This window comes from Triticum dicoccoides, chromosome 2A (assembly GCF_002162155.2).
Source record: "Triticum dicoccoides isolate Atlit2015 ecotype Zavitan chromosome 2A, WEW_v2.0, whole genome shotgun sequence".
Lineage (NCBI taxonomy): Eukaryota > Viridiplantae > Streptophyta > Magnoliopsida > Poales > Poaceae > Triticum > Triticum dicoccoides.
Window position 1 is genome coordinate 74,493,388 of NC_041382.1, and position 20,742 is coordinate 74,514,129.

Genomic DNA, 20,742 nt, shown 5'->3' on the forward strand with positions numbered 1-20,742 from the left:
GGATATAAGATTCCAGATTTTGTTAAGTTCAATGGAGAGGGCACAAAAACCACATGGGAGCATGTTAGTCAATACTTAGCACAACTAGGTGAAGCAGGCTCACTAAATGAGTTGAAAGTGCATTTGTTTCCTTTATCTTTAACTGGTACTGCATTTTCATGGTTTTATTCTTTACCGCATGGTTCCATTCGCGTTTCGTCGCAGCTAGAGCAGAAATTTCATGATCACTTTTATAGCGGCGACAATGAACTCAAGTTATCACATCTAACATCGGTTAAACAGAAGCATGATGAATCGGTCTCCGATTACGTCAAGAGATTCAGAGAAACAAAAAACCGGTGTTTTAGTTTGGTGATAACCGAGAGAGACTTGGCAGACCTAGTGATGAGTGGTTTGAGAACTCCCATTAGAGAAAAGCTAGAAGGTTATGAGTTCTTAAATATCAACCAAGTCTTACAAAGGACTTTGGCTCAGGAAAGCCGAAGCAAAGATCTCAAAGAAGTGCATAGATACAAAGCCGATCGTCCAAAGATGAATATGGTGGAATATGATAGTGATCACTCGGACGATGAGGGTGATGTTTTTGCTACTGAATTTGTTTGGCCATCTAAGGCCAAACCCTTTACTTGCAATGATCTGAAACTGATTCATAAGAATCGTGATGAAGAGATGAAGTTTACTTTTAACATTGCTAAGTGTGATAGAATATTTGATGCTTTGCTGCAGGCTAAGATTATTAGAATATCTCATACTTTACCGCTGTTTGAAGAGCTAAAACGGCGTGCTTATTGCAAGTATCATAATTCTTTTTCTCATGCTATTAACGATTGCAATGTTTTTCGACGACAGATACAATCGGCCATTAATGACGGACGATTGAACTTTTCTGAGATGCAAGTTGATAGACAACCTTTTCCAATGAATACCATGGATTTGGAGGGGAAGAAGCTACTCATTCGGCCTGAGGTAGCCGAATCTGCTAATAAAGCTAATATCATTATTGGTGAGCCCAGGAAAGACAAGGAAAGCAGCACGGTCTTGGGGAGACATGTTATGCTTGATAAGAAGCCCGATGGCAAGGAAGTAATCAAAATCACCATCCAGAATCCAACACTCGGGGGGCAACCGCAAGTGCAAGAAAATACTCGAGTTAAATTTGTCAAACCCAAGAGTCCAGAAGTTGGCAAGTGTGTCAGGACCCCGATTCCAAGTCACATCGATCTAGCAGGTAAAACCTCATATCACTTTGCGGCCTCACGCACGGTATTCCCATGGGTGTCGCCTTACCTTGTCCCGGGACCGTTTGCGCCTTTTGGCTCACATATATGATAGTGTCGCTAGCATCCATATGACAGAGAACCCGGGCAGACATGGCTAGTCATGAACCCAAAGCGGCACTAACCTATGGGGACAGGCATACATGAATCACATCGAGCATGTCGGTCAGCAGCATGTGAATTCGGGCTGTAGCACTGGGCTAACAGGACTCCGGGAACCCGGGCTGTAGCAGGCTAGGCAGGACTCCGGATGTCACCGCGTGACATTTCCCCGAAGGGACAGACACAGGAACGAAGTGAAACACATGCCGGCCAGTCAAGTGTCCTGAGCAGTAGTGCTGGGCTAGCAGGACTCTGGCGAACCGGGCTGTAGCGGACTACTATGGCTCATGGAAGCACTAGACTACATTTCCCCATAAGAGAGGCTGCCAAGGATAAACAACTAGATTGTCGGATCCCACACATACCAAGCATTTCAATCATACACACAATATGCTCGATATGTGTAAATACAACATGGCATCACAACATAACTCTACAACTCAAGTATTTATTCCTTAGGCTCTGAGGAGCGAGATGTTACAAACATGGGTCTCATGACCCAACAATCACAGCATACAAATCAAGCACATGTGGAAGCTTAACATGTCTAAGTACAGACATCTCCAAATGGAAAAAGGCTAAGAAGCCTGACTATCTACCAGATCCTGCCAAGGGCACAATGTCGTAGCTGAGGTATGAAGCTAACGTCGAAGTCCACGCGGAACTACTAGCGAGACTGAAGTCTCTCTCTGCAAAACATAAATTAAGCAAATGTGAGTACAAAGGTACTCAACAAGACTTACATCAGAACTATCTACATATGCATCGGTATCAACAAGGGGGGTGGAGTTTAACTGCAGCAAGCCAGCTTTGACTCAGTGGCTAACCTGAACTACGACTGCAAGCAACTCTTTTGAGGTGGCGCACACGAGTCCACATATTCACCATTCAATACACCACTATGGAACTGCTCCCGTCTCCCTACGAGAAGGCCATCCATAGCACTCACACTTATCTTGCGAGTTTTAGAGTATCCACTTCCACTTGTCTATGAACTATGCAAGGGGTCCAAGTTTCCATATCCGAGGAATCTGGCTATTCGAATAGATAATGATAACCCTGCAGGGGTGTACTTCTTCACACACGCTCCCACCACTTACCAGTCATGTATCTCGGCAACCTTCAAGCGGAAGCCTGGCGAGGGTGTCGGCCATGGCCTACCTAAACACTTAAGTCTCTAGTCCAGGTTTATCGCCTATCCAGGTTCCATCCACAGGGAGTCCGGCCGAGGTTTCCACATACGGCCCCGAACGATGTGAACAGGGTTCCCGAGACACCAAACGGGCGCCCAGTACACCGTGCCATGGTGTATCTACCGCAACATAGCCCACCCCTAGGGTCAGCGCTACGCACGGCCCCCAACACATAACCTACAAAAACCAGAAACTAGTTGCAACTCCTAGACAGAGTACTAGGGTGATTAAGAAGCCGAGAGGGTCAATTAAGGATCCCAATGAGTGGTAGTAGATGTTCATGGATCACAGACACAGAACTCAGTTCCTGAGGACGGCTGCAATGAGACAACCCACCATGTACTCCTACATGGCCTCTCACCGCTACCTTTACCAAAAACGTATTCACACACTTAGCTCACACACGGTAGGACATGTTCACACACCTCCGATTCATTCACGATGAATCAGACCTGACGCAACTCTATGCAATAGCAGGCATGACAAACAAGCATGAATGAGTAGGCACATCAGGGCTCAAACAACTCCTACTCATGCTAGTGGGTTTCATCTATTTACTGTGGCAATGACAGGTCATGCAGAGGATAAGGGGTTCAACTACCGCAACAAGTAACAGATGAATCGTTGTTGTCCTAATGCAGTAAAAGAGAGCAGGAGCGAGAGAGTGGGTTTGTATCAGAATGAACAAGGGGGTTTTGCTTGCCTGGAACTTCTGAAGATATCATTGGGTCTTCATCAGTGTCAAGGATCACAGCGTCGGTACAACGTCTATCGAGAGGGGACAACCACCGGCAACAGAGAAGGAACACAATCAATGCAATGCACAACATGATGCATGACAATGACATGGCAATATGTTGTTGATTAAGCTAATTCAACTAGCAACACAATTAAATGAAGTTGGTTTGAACCCAAAGTTCAAATTCAAACTCCACATGTGGTTATTCAAATACCATTCATTTGATTGGTCCTAAACAGTGGCCTTAAGTTGTTCTAACATGCATGAAAATGGTACAGATGGATTCCTTGAATTTTTCTGATAATTTTTCATATATAATTTATTTCATTTGGAGTTACGGTTGAATTTCTATGATTTTTAGAAGTTTTGGGCATTTTCTGGAATTTCTGAATTATTTTAAATCTAGAAAATGATTAACTACGTCAGCATTGCGTCATGCTGGCGTCAGCAGGTCAACAGGGCTGTCCAGGTCAAAACTGACGGCTGGGCCCCACTAGTCAGTGTCACAGTTAACTATTTGGGTTTAACTAGACTAACTAAACAACACTGGGCCCACTGGTCAGTGACTAACTAAACTAACTTAATTAAATTTAGCTCTAACTAACTGGGTTAGCCGGGCGAGGCCCGCATGTCAATGACTCCAGGGTCAAACAGAGGTCAACCTCGGGTCAAACCCGATGCTAACTGGGCTTTGACCCACTGCGGGGCCCGCTGTCATTGACTAGGTGAGGTCCAGCTGGCGGGGATTAGCACTAATGACCCCGCCACGTCGGCTGTCGCCGGAGTTGGCCAGCGGCGACCAAACCCGCGGCAGCAACGCACCGGACTTGCGCTAAAGGCGACGGGGGCGATGGCTAAGGGCATCGGGGCGTAACCCGGACTTGCCCGCATCCAGGGAGGTAGGTGGGTGGCCGTGGGGGCGCTGGAGCTCGCCAGAACGGAGCTCGCGGCAGCGGCCGGAGCTCGGTGTGCTCGGGTTCGGCGCTGGGATGCACAACAGGGGCGTGGAGAGGGGCTACGGCCTCCTGGGAGTGTGGCTAAAGCGGTGACGCGCTCGGTTTCGAGCCCGCGTGGCTGTGGCCACGTCGACGGTGTTGCCGGTGGAGCAGAGTGCTCGGGCTCGGTGGAGATGGCGGCTAGGGGACGCAACCGAGGCGTAGAGGAGGGGGGTTAGGGGCAGGGGCTCACGGTGGATGCATAGGTGGCCTCAGCGTGCTCGGGGAAGCACCGGAGCGAACGGGGCGGCGAGAGGCATCTCCGGTGGCCGGCGACGAAGACGATGAAGATGGCGTCGATGCAAGGCCTCCGGTGAGGCGTGGCCGGACGGAGAGGACGTGGGAGGCGTGGCGATGCTCGTGGACACGTCGGGGAGGCGAGGGGAGCACGGAGGCCGCGTTTACGGCGTACGGTGGCAACGAGCTCTGCTCGACTTTGGGAGAGCGAGGGGAGGGGAGAGAGTTGCGAGGAGGGAGGAGGTGCATAGGGTCGAGGGAGGGTGCGTGGCGCCCTCGGGTGGATCCAGCGGCGTGCAAGCAAGCAGGAGGTGGCCGGCGCGTGCGCGCGCGCGTCGGGCACACGCCCTCCTGCCTACTGGCAGGAGGTTGAAGACGGTGGCGGCTGCGGTGGGCTGGGCTGCTGCTGGGCTGCACAGTGTTGGGCTGTGGATGGGCTGCCAGATAAGTTAGGTGGGTTTCCTTCCTATTCTATTTTTCTTCTGTTTTCTATTTTTCTGCTACTGTTTTGGCTTTAGTAAAAATACTAAAGCATTTTGTAAAATGCTGGAATAGTTTGTGGACACTCTCTAGATTATTCTAGTGGCCCACATTTAATGTCAGCATTATCTGAGCATTTAATTTATTTATAGTATTTAAATGCCCAAAGTCAAATACAATATGAATTAATTCAAAAATCCAGGAATGACCTAGAAATATGTTCATCATTTTTGGCAGAGGTTTTCACCCTTATCAGAAATCATGAACATTTTCAAAGGGCATTTTTGGATTCATTGAAAATGACTTTAGTTGAGCCTATTTGAAATCCATGTGGTGCTAGGGTTTGAACATCCCCATTTCAAGTTTTTGAGAAAAAGTAAACATGATGCATGGAGGTTATGCAAGGATAGGCAAGACTAAGCTAGGGCTATGACAGCTCACCCCCACTAAACAAGAATCTCGTCTCGAGATTCAGGTCGTGAGGTAAGAAGACAGAGGGGACACACGACCAACACAATCTTCACGATCCAGGTTGCACTTCATAAGATTGTTGATTCGATCACCATCATTGTCTTGAAGTCTTGCTCCAGGAACTCCTACCGACATGACAACGAGAGGGAAAGAAACTCAAGAAGGATCGATCTTCTCGAAGATCGAGCAACTCAGGATCAACTCATGGAGTGAGACATAGGAACATCTCTCCAATTGGGACACAAAGTTCACATCAGGGTGATGGAAATCATACGACGAGGATTCAAGTTGGTAGGTAGTAATTCCACACTTGAGTAAGGTGGTGCAAGGTTTCAAGGTTGCGAGGAGATAATTGTCATGAACCCATAACAGGGCACCTTGGAGAAGGTGACTCGTTGAACTGTTCCCTTAAGTGGCAAAAAGAATTACTTTTGATCCATAAATCATTGAAACTCTTCATACCAGCTTAAGGCAATTTAGAATTGATCGTTTGAGATAGCTCGAAGAGACGGCATACTCGGACTAGGATGGATGATGTGGACTACCTTGTTGAAGACAATGCAAGGGATGATTTTGCTTACGCGTGCTCTCAAGAACTTGAGCATTTCCATATTCATCAAGGCTCTACCAACATCCGTGGCAAGGATCCTGGCAACACGACATACCACCATGATGACTAGTGATGGATGATGCGGATACAAAGGAAGATAACACCTTCTCATATCTTCCCTTAGCGAGGCTAAGGGAACAGAATCTGGACGATCGACCGAGAGACATTTAACACTCCGCTTATAATGTTCTCCTTGATGTGCTAGCATAATCCATTTATAGATATGGTTTGATATCTAGAACATCAAGTAAAAGGTCGGACTTCAGAAGCTCAAGAACCCATAAGGAATAACTACGGAGGCAGATCCTGCGAGATCCTTATGGGGAGGTGACCAAATTCTTCAACCAAGATACTACCATAATAGGCCTTCCGGCTAGGTGTGTTGGCCACGACATCCACGTTACTGGTTACAGAGAGACCAACATTATAGTTCTTGGAGTATGTTCCAACCATCATATCTGCCTGAGATTCAGATCTGGTTGGTGTTAGGATATTCCAGACCCATCCAATCTAGAAAGAAAATGAGAGTTTGCAACACAATTTGACGAGATGACGTTGCAAGATTCTCGGGGAATGAACTGCGATAGCAAGCTCCGAAACATAAGATGGTTCTGCTACAAACCTGTGAACACGCTATCCAAGACGAGCATGACCACGTAGTAGTCTTATAGTAAAACACTATCGAGTTCAGGTGGGGAACCATCATCAAGGATTTCGAAGTCTTTACGCAAGTCCATGGATTAGATCCCAAGCATAGACTCCTTTTCCTTGAACAAGTCAATCAGTGGCTTGGTGTGCTAGGAACACATATGGAGTGGAGGTAATCAATCTACCAAACCATAGAATACTTCACACGTATGCATGACTGATTTGAGATGATTCCAAGGGAAAACAAAACAATCTTTCTCAAACTCACGGCGGCAACTTGCACCGAGTGCACATGAATTCGAGGAAGTCATCTCTTCCATCCAACATATGCTTCATGAACGGGACACGAAGGCATTGCTTACAAGTTTTCAACACTAGGTTGATGTTCAACATGAATCATGGGGGAGACAAAATGTTGCTGATGGGCTCAACAACAACTCATCGGAATTTCTATATCACCGGACTTCCACCATCATGTGAACACGGTGATAGCATTGGTCAGACCAAAAGATGTAATGGTGTATGCTCGAGGAATCAACCACGAGTAAGACAACATTACGAATATCGTTGGTTTTAACTTGATTTGACGATAGCCCATACTCAAATCAGGGTTTGGACAAGAAAATAGGTTCAACAACTGATCACGGGGATCAGTCGATGAAGATATCATCTATCTTCAACACACACACACACACACACACCACCAGGATATCCCTTAACATGAACTAAGTTAGACAAGCTTCCATCTTCCAACTCTCCAAGTTGTTGTTTAGCTCAACCAACTAGCTCAGAGATATCCAACACAGATTCTTGGAGAAGGGGTGATTTATAAGAAAACCAACTTGATCACGAACTCAACATAGCGGTCAAGTGACAGCCAGGTAATACTTCCGAGAAGATCTTTGGAAAATCACGAACCACCGATATGTTACTAAGCTCAAGAACAATCTTGCTTTTCAGGGCAAGACGATATGATCAAAAGAGCAAGGGTTTGGCAAAATCCTAACCCGTTGATCGAAGAGTGCACCAGGAAATAAGGACTAGGTAGCACGTTCAACCTTAGGGTGATGATTCAATAATCAGCACACTAAGAATGATATTAATGTCCATTAACTACCAAGCAAAGGGTTGCTAGGAGTATTGATTTCACACATCACGATTCACTTGTCGGTATTCCGGTTGTGTCGGGGATATACCCCGCGGTGTAAACCGGCCGGAAGTTAACCCGGCCGGTCTGGACAACTCACTGGTAACCCGCCCGGAGCTTGGCGGTTCACGGGCTACCCGCCCGGTCTTAGCGGTTCATTAGTAACCCGGCCGGCGGATCAGAAGGATGATGAGGCCCAAGGCCCAGAAGGCCGGTTCACGTTATGGTGGGCCGGTTTAAGAGGAAAGGCATGAGGAATATTTGTCTTACAAGGAGTAAGACCAGGACTTGTATCTGGTTTGTATTAGAGATAGACTAGTCCTAATCCTAATAGGACTCCACATGTAACTCGCCCCTTCAACATATATAAGGAGGGGCAGGGCTCCCCAAAGAGGGACAAACAACAAGAAACAATCTCTAGGGCTAGACACAACTAGAGGAGAGCCGGTTTACGGCGACTCCCACGTGATGATAATGAGATCTAGCCACAAACAGCATGTAGGGCTATTACCGGATGATGTTTCCCGGGGCCCGAAGCTGTCTAAATCCCTGTCTTGTGTTGCGTCTCTCGATTCCGCTCAACCCCTCTCAAGCTACCACATAGATGTGTTGGCCTCGTGACTAAGTCCTCACACTAGGACATCTGCCGTGACAATTCCTTGACAGTTGGCGCCCACCGTGGGGCTGCGCATAGTGGTGTTGAGTTCTTGAAGGGATCTCTCCCAGGGATCGAGAAGTTTGCAATTTTCCGGACGGAGAAAGCTGGTTCAGAAGGATTTATATCAGCTTCAAGTTCATCAGTCCAAGGTTAAGATTTGGGGTTTAAGGTTCAAAGGAAATTAGGGTTACAACTTTTTTCGTTGCCGTGAGTCGCCGTGATCATCGTTTTTCTGCTACAGCCAGTTTCATCACCACGTCAAATCCGATCTACAAGTTGCCAGAATCGGCATGGTTTGGGTCTTCGTTGTGATCACCGTGTCCGATAGTAATACCAACTGCCCAGATCGCTGCAACGCAGAAAGACAAGTCGGAATCGGTCTCCCCCCTGCGGCCGATGGACCGACGGGTGTGCCATACCGCTGCTATCTAAAAAGTCGAGGAACAAGCAGATCGAACGGTGTCTCCTGGGATCAGCCAAAGCTAAGCATCATAGTAATTACCCAAGGCCAAAGCAACCACGTATTGATATGCAAAAAGTACTATTGGGGCACGTCCTCCAAAGCTTAGCGAATATATGGGTAGATGTGAAGACCATTAAAATTTCATGAGGAAATTTGCTTCGATCCTCCGGATAAATCAGGTGCTATCTTTTTATGTATTTTATCAGTGCATATTAAATTGTTCGAGAACAATTACTCTGGTATGTGATATTTGTTCGCAGGACCATTATTCGTTACAAAAGTATCAGGTTGCTTGACGGATACGCGTGCAAATCACCGCCCCCGCTGTTCGGTTTACATCCGTCCGCACATGCGGCTGATTCGCTCGTCCATGCCGGCTTACAACACTTGCGATCGACTCACGCGCCCGTGCTGCCGTACAACGCCATGGATGACTCGCCCGTCCGCCCTTGCGACTGGTTCACGCATCCGCACCGGTTTATAACGCGGAGGACAACGGGCTCATCTGTGCCGTCTTACAAGGCCGCGTCCGATTCATCACCCCGAAGCTGCTTCTGATGCTGCGGTGGTTGTACTGTCCGCCCAAACATCAGGTGGTATTCATCTAAATTTATGTATTAAACACTTATTATTTTTTGTCAAAGAACAATTACTCTGTCCTGTAATATTTTTACACAGGACAATTTTTATGCCATTCACGGACACACGTACCGCGGTCCGGGTTACATCAACGCGCCGGACGACTCGCCCACACCACCTTATAACACCATGGACGGCTCGCCCGTCCGCCCTCGCGGCCGGTTCACGCGGCCGCGCCGGCTTACAATGAGGAGGACAACTTGCTCGTCCACACCGGCTTACAACACCCCAGCTGACTCATCTGTCTGCTCCCGCGGCCGGCTCGGCCGTGATTGATTTCAGCATCACCATGGTGATCATCAACTCCGCAGTGATTATTTCTGGCCTGGCACATCAGGTGACATTCATCTAAAATATATTTTATTGGCACATATTATTTTTTGCCAAAGAGCAGTTTATCTTTGCCTTGGTCTGCAATATTGTTGATGCAGGACAATTGTTCACTACATCAAAACGACGCGGTTAACTTGCCCATCCGTGCCGGTTTATAACACCAGTACCGATTTCCCTGTCCATGCCGGTTTACAATGCCGCGGCCGACTCATCTGTCGGAGCCGCCACTGATGATGCGGTCATCCCTGCTGTCCGTCTCTCGTGGCCTGGTCTACGTCGACATACCGGGCCGCACCTGTTTGCATGAGCTGTTTATTGGGTGCACAAGTCGCCGCCACTATAGTTTGGTTAACTTCAAATCACTAGTTGGAAGGAACCATTGGCCGAGTTGCTGACACGGCTCATACGGGATCAATTACAACCCGCCGCAGTCATCTCAACCCTCTGTGGATTCACATCGTGCTATCAACACCAATGATATACAACTTATGCCGGTTTACATCACGGTCATATATGGAGAGTCTCAAGCCAACTCCTCGAGTCACCTTTGAGACTCGGGGGCTACAATGACATGACTCAGCAAATCTTGCCAGTTTCAGCAAATTTAAGAACCCCGGGACGATGGAGGGAAAGATAACCCGGTCCCGGAGGCTACTATTATTTGAAGGCCGTCAGAAAATTTCCGGCTTAGAAAGTATATGACAGTTACAAAATCCCGGCTCAATGAAGAAGTTCCGGATCATCAGAAAGGATTCCGGTTTACAATCCGGTTCAAGGGAAGTCAGTCTCACTGAAGCTCTCAAATATCCGGTTTACAATCCGGTTCAAGGGGAATTTGTCTCGCACGAAGCTTTGAAGCTCTCAAATCCGGTTTAACAATGTCCGGTTCAAAAAGGAATTAATTTCTCGCAAGTTCGAGTTGAAAGGCCGTCAGAAAATTCCCGGCTGAAAATGAAGATTCCGGTTTGCAATCCTGTTTAAGGGACGTCTGTTCTCCCACAAAGCTTTGAAGCTCTCACTATCCGGTTCAAGATCCCGGTTCAAGAAGAATTTATCTCTTGCAAAAAAGTTAAAAATTACCGAAGAGGACCTGCTGCCATGATGCGCGGTTCAAACATGGGTATCCTGCCTTATTGGCCTAACATATTATTGATCACATGGGGGCTTCTGCTTCATAAAGTGGGGTCTCTGTCTTTCTTATCATGCGTGGTTACATGGAGTGGCTCTGTTTTTAAAGCAGACTCCGGTTTACCCCTTGATATTTGCTTTTTATACATCACTGGGGGCCTTGGTCGTGTCCGAACCAACGCGACACCTTTTGATAGGCAACAACCACCAGATCACTTGGGGACATGGTCAAGTCTGAACCAGTCACGCCTCTTGGTCGGCCTAAGGCCACAAAATCACTTGGGGGCTTGGTCGAACCCGAACCATTGACACGCCTCTTGATCTGGCATATATGCCATGAATCATTTGGGGACCTGGCTGACTTGAATCATTGTCACTCCTATTGGGGGCTTGGTCCTGTCCGACCATGGTAATACCATCTGATCAGCTCAGTATAGCATATTTTTGCAAACGGTTTTTATCTTTGCTTTTGCTTCCATATTTTTTCATAACTGTTATTTGATTTTTGTTGCGTTTTTTAAACCGACAACATTGTTAATCCGGTTCGACTCTCAAATACAAATTGGCGGAACACGGTCAAATCTTAATCCGGAGATTATCTGCCCGGTTTTGATTTTCTATTACCATCCTATTATGGAGTAAACCGGCGTTCATTAACCCGGCTTGACTTTCAATTACAAGTTGTCAATACAGGATCAAGTTATAATCCGGAGACTATCAGCCCGGTCTGGTTTGACTATGAGTCGCCAGTATTATATATGGTTAAACCGGTGTTTATCACAACCCGGTACGGTTTATCATCAACCGGCACAGTATGAAAGGAGTTATCATTACTCAAGATTGGGGTTATCACTCTTACTACAAAAAGTTGGTAAAACCAGCAATGTGATTCAATATCACAGGTATGATATATTTCATATTTGATTATTCTTAAGTGCAACCTTGGTTATAAACCCAGGTTATATGTTGGGCATTATGACCCGTCCGACGGTAAACCGCCAGGACACTTTAAACTTGTTGTATGCAGAAACAGGTTGAATAAAGCATGATTATAAATCACTGACGTTTCTTAAACCGGCCTGGCTTTCGACTATGTGTCGCCAGTATGATGATAAATTATCCGGTGTTTGTTAAACCGGCCTGGCTTTAAGACGATAAGTCGCCAGTATACGATGAAAAATTATCCGGAGTTTATTAAAACCGGCCTGGCTTTGGACTATACGTCGCCAGTATATATTTGGATTGCGCCATTGGAATCATGCGATTATAAATGATTGGGTTATATTATTCAAATAGCCAAACTTGGCTGAATTTTCATTATGATATTGAATGAATATGGTTTTCATACCGGATTATATTATCTTGAATAGCCAACATGGCTGGATTTTTATTATGGTTATTAATAACCGATATTATTGAGGTTTTCAAAGTCGCTTTAGCGCACTGGATATTATTTTATCAACGGATATGATTTATTCTACAATTGAAGGAATAGTCCCGAGTCACTGCAGGCTTACGACCCGGCACTTGGGGGCTACATTATTCAAATTGATGTTATATGCAAGTCTCATGTCGCTGCAAGCATGCACCATGACACTTGGGGGCTAATGCAAAGTCATTTTTTTGCTCCTATTATTGAAGACCCGTCTCATCACATTATAACGAGCCGGCCCTTGGGGGCTACCGATTGCTCTTGTCAACAATTACAGGTACACAAATTCTCGTCCATAATAGTGAAGGATTCATTGCTCAGTTGGTAAAGCACAAGACTCTTAACCTTGTGGACGTGGGTTCAAACCCTACGATGGAAGCTACATTATAAGGTCTACATGATTATATTTATAAAGTCCCTGCTCATTATTGCATAATGACCCGGCACTTGGGGGCTACATAATATGGAGTGTTTAGTTTTTATTCGTGACTGGGATGAACAACATGGATTTCTTCACCCGAGGCAGTATTCATATTGAAGCAAGTCTTAAACCATCACTTTGTTCTCCTCAAGACTTGGGGGCTACAGGTAATATGCATATAAGAAGAAATATTTTCAAATTCTCAGTTTTGAGCAAACTAGATTGACCCGGTGTCACCAATCAATCATTACGACCCTGTGGCTGCAACCCGGCATCATCAACAATCATAACCCGGTGTCTATAAATGGTCATAATCCGGGATCATCAGTTTTTATAACCCGGCCTTTTTGGTAATGTTAAACCGGCAAGTTTCTACATCTTCAAACCGGTTGAATATCAGATGAGCATTTCAAGACCAATATTTCTTAAACCGGCGCTTTGGAAGCCGACTCAAGTGGATTATTCTTCACAATATTTTTTCTATAAGAAGCCAACATCAGCAATTTGAGTATGAAGCTGGTTATTGACCCGGATTTTCTAGAAGGAGGAAATGGCAAGGACTTAAGGACGATCAGGTGCCGGTCGACAAGAATTCTTAACCCGGAGCACAACTTGCCAAATTTGTTCTGGTGTTTATTTTGCAGTGTAAGTTTACCATGAATAAATCCAAGCTAAACTTGGGGGCTAATGTCGGGGATATACCCCGCGGTGTAAACCGGCCGGAAGTTAACCCGGCCGGTCTGGACAACTCACTGGTAACCCGCCCGGAGCTTGGCGGTTCACGGGCTACCCGCCCGGTCTTGGCGGTTCATTAGTAACCCGGCCGGCAGATCAGAAGGATGATGAGGCCCAAGGCCCAGAAGGCCGGTTCACGTTATGGTGGGCCGGTTTAAGAGGAAAGGCATGAGGAATATTTGTCTTACAAGGAGTAAGACCAGGACTTGTATCTGGTTTGTATTAGAGATAGACTAGTCCTAATCCTAATAGGACTCCACATGTAACTCGCCCCTTCAACATATATAAGGAGGGGCAGGGCTCCCCAAAGAGGGACAAGCAACAAGAAACAATCTCTAGGGCTAGACACAACTAGAGGAGAGCCGGTTTACGGCGACACCCACGTGATGATAATGAGATCTAGCCACAAACAGCATGTAGGGCTATTACCGGATGATGTTTCCCGGGGCCCGAAGCTGTCTAAATCCCTGTCTTGTGTTGCGTCTCTCGATTCCGCTCAACCCCTCTCAAGCTACCACATAGATGTGTTGGCCTCGCGACTAAGTCCTCACACTAGGACATCTGCCGTGACAATTCCTCGACAGGTTGTGACAGCACGACGCCGAGGAATGAATAATGATGGCGAGAAGTATCACTACGTCAAGAATTCATAAGGGAGGGTGCAATTCCTATGATATTCCTGGCATAAAGAGGGCAATACTTAAGGGTTGAACAGAATCAAAAGCTGGATTGGCACTTTGATCGGCGGAATACAACTGCTTTGACCCAATCCTGGATATGGATGAGGTACTGGAGTTTGTTTCTCCTAGTCATTCCGGAATGGAATGCCTTGATGGATCACATGAATAATAGGCACCGATGAACGAATGCTCACATACTCTTGACTATCAATTGATAGATGAAGGTCAGAATATAACGGAAGGGGAACAACTCAAAGGAACACATAATTTTCTGAGTTATGGATGCATGGATTAGCATGTTATTTCTTCCGGATAACCCATGCAGAAATGTTGAACTAGCAGAGTCACAATATAGAATGGAGAACTCATCAGGAGCACTCTGTCGTGACCTTTTGGTTCGAAAGAACTCCTGCCAAGAATTGTCCATGATAATTGGAAGAAGGATGTACCACGAACCTCGAGGACTATCACAAAGGTTACTAATATCCTAAAGGAACTAGCAACACTATCAACATGAGATAAGTAGGGTGAATCTCGGGTTCAAGAACCCATGAATAGAATACCTACCACTACATGGCATCACGGAATGCTTCCGAGAATGGTGGCCAGAATCATCACACCGGAACACAAAACATGGCTAGATTACTAGGTGACTCCGTAAAACACCTAGGGTCATAATAATAGCTCCAACATATATGTCGAGACAACAGAGTACCTCAACTCACCGATTAGTGTGATTAATCTGGCCCAAATGGACATCAGGAATAGGAGGAAGGGGTTTGCAAATGCATCAGACTATTTAGAAACCTGGAATGACTCAGACAGCATAACGGCTGTAAATGCTCAAAAAGATTTGAGACATCCTGCAAAATAGTGGCATAACCACTTAACATCATCATATCAAGGGTCTGATTTGACTGACAACATACTAAAAGTAGTAGAAACTGAACTAAAACTCGAATCCAACAATCCTATAAGTCTACGGATTAGTAACACGTCATCCTAATAGATAGATGAGAAGGCCTAGCTCTCAATCCCCGTAGAAGAGAAGAGGATGACTCAGATCAGAAGGGCATAAGATACAAGGAGTAAAAAGAGCCTTACGTTCCCTTCCACAATCAATTCCCTTATATAAGTAAAGCATTTCTAGACTCAACTTCGACCAGTTGGCTTGGTAAACCTACAGGCAGTCAGGCTCTGATACCAAAGCCGTCAGGACCCCGATTCCAAGTCACATCGATCTAGCAGGTAACACCTCATATCACTTTGCGGCCTCACGCACGGTATTCCCACGGGTGTCGCCTTACCATGGCCCGGGACCGTTTGCACCTTTTGGCTCACGTATATGATAGTGTCGCTACCATCCATACGACAGAGAACCCGGGCCGACATGGCTAGTCGTGAACCCAAAGCGGCACTAACCTATGGGGAAAGGCATACATGAATCACATCGAGCATGTCGGTCAGCAGCGTGTGAATCCGGGCTGTAGCACTGGGCTAACAGGACTCCGGGAACCCGGGCTGTAGCAGGCTAGGTAGGACTCCGGATGTCACCGCGTGACATTTACCTGAAGGGATAGACACAGGAACGAAGTGAAACACATGCCGGCCAGTCAAGTGTCCTGAGCAGTAGTGCTGGGCTAGCAGGACTCCGGTGAACCGGGCTGTAGCGGACTACTATGGCTCATGGAAGCACTAGACTACATTTCCCCATAAGAGAGGCTGCCAAGGATAAACAACTAGATTGTCGGATCCCACACATACCAAGCATTTCAATCATACACACAATATGCTCGATATGTGTAAATACAACATGGCATCACAACATAACTCTACAACTCAAGTATTTATTCCTTAGGCTCCAAGGAGCGAGATGTTACAAACATGGGTCTCATGACCCAACAATCACAGCATACAAATCAAGCACATGCGGAAGCTTAACATGTCTGAGTACAGACATCTCCAAATGGAAAAAGGCTAAGAAGCCTGACTATCTACCAGATCCTGCCGAGGGCACAAGATCCTAGCTGAGGTATCAAGCTAACGTCGAAGTCCACGCGGAACTACTAGCGAGACTGAAGTCTCTCTCTGCAAAACATAAATTAAGCAAACATGAGTACAAAGGTACTCAGCAAGACTTACATCAGAACTAGCTACATATGCATCGGTATCAACAAGGGGGGGTGGTGGATTTTAACTGCAGCAAGCCAGCTTTGACTCAGTGGCTAACCTGAACTACGACTGCAAGCAACTCTTTTGAGGTGGCGCACACGAGTCCACATATTCACCATTCAATACACCACTATGGAACTGTTCCCATCTCCCTACGAGAAGGCCATCCATAGCACTCACACTTATCTTGCGAGTTTTAGAGTATCCACTTTCACTTGTCTATGAACTATGCAAGGGGTCCAAGTTTCCATATCCGAGGAATCTGGCTATTCGAATAGATAATGATAACCCTGCATGGGTGTACTTCTTCACACACGCTCCCACCACTTACCAGTCATGTATCTCGGCAACCTTCAAGCGGAAGCCTGGCGAGGGTGTCGGCCACGGCCTACCTAAACACTTAAGTCTCTAGTCTAGGTTTATCGCCTATCCAGGTTCCATCCACAGGGAGTCCGGCCGAGGTTTCCACATACGGCCCCGAACGACGTGAACAGGGTTCCCGAGACACCAAACGGGCGCCCGGTACAACGTGCCATGGTGTATCTACCGCAACATAGCCCACCCCTAGGGTCAGCGCTACGCACGGCCGCCAACACATAACCTACAAAAACCAGAAACTAGTTGCAACTCCTGGACAGAGTACTAGGGTGATTAAGAAGCCGAGAGGGTCAATTAAGGATCCCAATGAGTGGTAGTAGATGTTCATGGATCACAGACACAGAACTCAGTTCCTGAGGACGGCTGCAATGAGACAACCCACCATGTACTCCTACATGGCCTCTCACCGCTACCTTTACCAAAAACGTATTCACACACTTAGCTCACACACGGTAGGACATGTTCACACACCTCCGATTCATTCCCGATGAATCAGACCTGACGCAACTCGATGCAATAGCAGGCATGACAAACAAGCATGAATGAGTAGGCACATCAGGGCTCAAACAACTCCTACTCATGCTAGTGGGTTTCATCTATTTACTGTGGCAATGACAGGTCATGCAAAGGATAAGGGGTTCAACTACCGCAACAAGTAACAGATGAATCATTGTTGTCCTAATGCAGTAAAAGAGAGCAGGAGCGAGAGAGTTGGTTTGTATCGGAATGAACAAGGGGGTTTTGCTTGCCTGGCACTTCTGAAGATATCATTGGGTCTTCATCAGTGTCAACGATCATAGCGTCGGTACAACGTCTATCGAGAGGGGACAACCACCAGCAACAGAGAAGGAACACAATCAATGCAATGCACAACATGATGCATGACAATGACATGGCAATATGTTGTTGATTGAGCTAATTCAACTAGCAACACAATTAAATGAAGTTGGTTTGAACCCAAAGTTCAAATTCAAACTCCACATGTGGTTATTTAAATACCATTCATTTGATTGGTCCTAAACAGTGGCCTTAAGTTGTTCTAACATGCATGAAAATGGTACAGATGGATTCCTTGAATTTTTTTGATAATTTTTCATATATAATTTATTTCATTTGGAGTTACGGTTGAATTTCTATGATTTTTAGAAGTTTTGGGAATTTTCTGGGATTTCTGAATTATTTTAAATCTAGAAAATGATTAACTGCGTCAGCATTGTGTCATGCTGGCGTCAGCAGGTCAACAGGGCTGTCCAGGTCAAACCTGACGGTTGGGCCCCACTAGTCAGTCTCACAGTTAACTATTTGGGTTTAACTAGACTAACTAAACAACACTGGGCCCACTGGTCAGTGACTAACTAAACTAACTTAATTAAGTTTATCTCTAACTAACTGCGTTAGCCGGGCAAGGCCCGCATGTCAGTGACTCCAGGGTCAAACAGAGGTCAAGCTCGGGTCAACCCCGATGCTAACTGGGCTTTGACCCACTGCGGGGCCCGCTGTCAGTGACTAGGTGAGGTCCAGCTGGCGGGGATTAGCACTAATGACCCCGCCATGTTGGCTGTCGCTGGAGTTGGCCGGCGGCGACCAAACCCGCGGAGGCAACACGCTGGACTTGCGCCAAAGGCGACGGGGGCGGTGGCTAAGGGCATCGGGGCGTAGCCCGGACTTGCCCGCATCCAGGGAGGTAGGTGGGTGACCGTGGGGGCGCCGGAGCTCGCTGCAGCGGCCGGAGCTCGGATGTGCTCGGGTTCAGCGCTGGGATCCACAACAGGGGCGTGGAGAGGTGCTACGGCCTCCTGGGAGTGTGGCAAACGCGGTGACACGCTCGGTTTCAAGCCCGCGTGGCTGTGGCCACGTCGACGGCGTCACCGGCGAAGCAGAGTGCTCGGGCTCGGTGGAGATGGCGGCCAGGGGGCGCAACCGAGGCGTAGAGGAGGGGGTTAGGGGCAGGGGCTCACGTTGGATGCAGAGTGGCCTCGGCATGCTCGGGGAAGCACCGGAGCGAGCGGGGCGGCGAGAGGCATCTCCGGTGGCCGGCGACGAAGACGATGAAGATGGCGTCGATGCAAGGCCTCCGGCGAGGCGTGGCGATGCTCGTGGACATGTCGGGGAGGCGAGGGGAGCACGGAGGCCGCGTCTACGGCGTACGGCGGCGACGAGCTCCGCTCGGCTTCAGGAGAGCGAGGGGAGGGGAGAGAGATGCGAGGAGGGAGGAGGTGCAGAGGGTCGAGGGAGGGTGCGTGGCACCCTCGGGTGGATCCAGCGGCGTGCAGGTAAGCAGGAGGTGGCCGACGCGTGCGCGCGCGCGCGTCGGGCACACGCCCTCCTGCCTACTGGCAGGAGGTTGAAGACGGTGGTGGCTGCGGTGGGCTAGGCTGCTGCTGGGCTGCACAGTGTTGGGCTGCGGATGGGCTGCTAGGTAAGTTAGTTGGGTTTCCTTCCTATTCTATTTTTCTTCTGTTTTCTATTTTTCTGCTACTGTTTTGGCTTTAGTAAAAATACTAAAGCATTTTGTAAAATGCTGGAATAATTTGTGGACACTCTCTAGATTATTCTAGTGGCCCACATTTAATTTCAGCATTATCTGAGCATTTACTTTATTTATAGTATTTAAATGCCCAAAGTCAAATACAATATGAGTTAATTCAAAAATCCAGGAATGACCTAGAAATATGTTCATCATTTTTGGCAGAGGTTTTCACCCTTATCAGAAATCATGACCATTTTCAAAGGGCATTTTTGGGTTCATTGAAAATGACTTTAGTTGAGCCTCTTTGAAATCCATGTGGTGCTAGGGTTTGAACATCCCCATTTCAAGTTTCTGAGAAAAAGTAAACATGATGCATGGAGGTTATGCAAGGATAGGCAAGACTAAGCTAGGGCTGTGACAAAGTGGAAGAGGAATGAAGCTAAAGTGCAACGCAAGCGGATCAAGCCAACTTTTGATATGTTGCTATCCAAATATGCTAATCAGTCGGCTGGTCCCAGCTCTGACCGGCCATCATACTTGAAGCGACCAAGGTCACCATCAGATGATATGTTCAGTCAGTATATGAAACTGAGTGGACCAAAGGCGTTGTTTCTAGAAGAGCAAAGGCAAACTGTTTGGGGTCGACTTGAATACTCATATAATGGCCGACTGAACATCGGTAACTATCGGTCGGCTGGTCAAAACATGCGACCGGATGGAAATTATCCGAGTGTAAGAATGCACCCAGGTGGAAGCTATCCGAGTGAAAAAATGTGGCCGACTAGATTCCATCCGACTGAATTCCATCCGAGTGATATCCATTCGAGTGGATTCCATCAGAGTAAAAAGGTGCGCCCGAGTGGAAATTTCATGCATCTGGAAAGTTGAAAAGAATGGCTTGTTAAATCACCAAGTGTTGCAGCAGTTGAGTCGGGAAAAGGCAAGGAGAAAATGGATGTCGACTCACTTATCTTGGGCACCGAAACATTTGCCATATAGCAGCCGATTGTGCATAGCAATCCGACTGAGCCGATACTTGCTATCGCGCCAAAGCACTCGGCTAATGACCATGAGGCAAGCACCAACCAGGTAAAAATGAGAGATCCTAAATACACTCAGCCAAAGTGGTGTCCTCCAGGGCTAACAAAGACACAAAAGAGGAAACTACAGAGGTTAAGGAGTCAAGAGATGGCAGAACAGGAGGCCGAGAAACAAAGGGATAAGTTGTTCAATGACACTCGACCCATGGTTCCACCAAAACAAGTGTGGAGGCCTAAACAAATACAAGATGCAGCAACTTCTACATCTATCACAATAATACCTACATCAGCAAA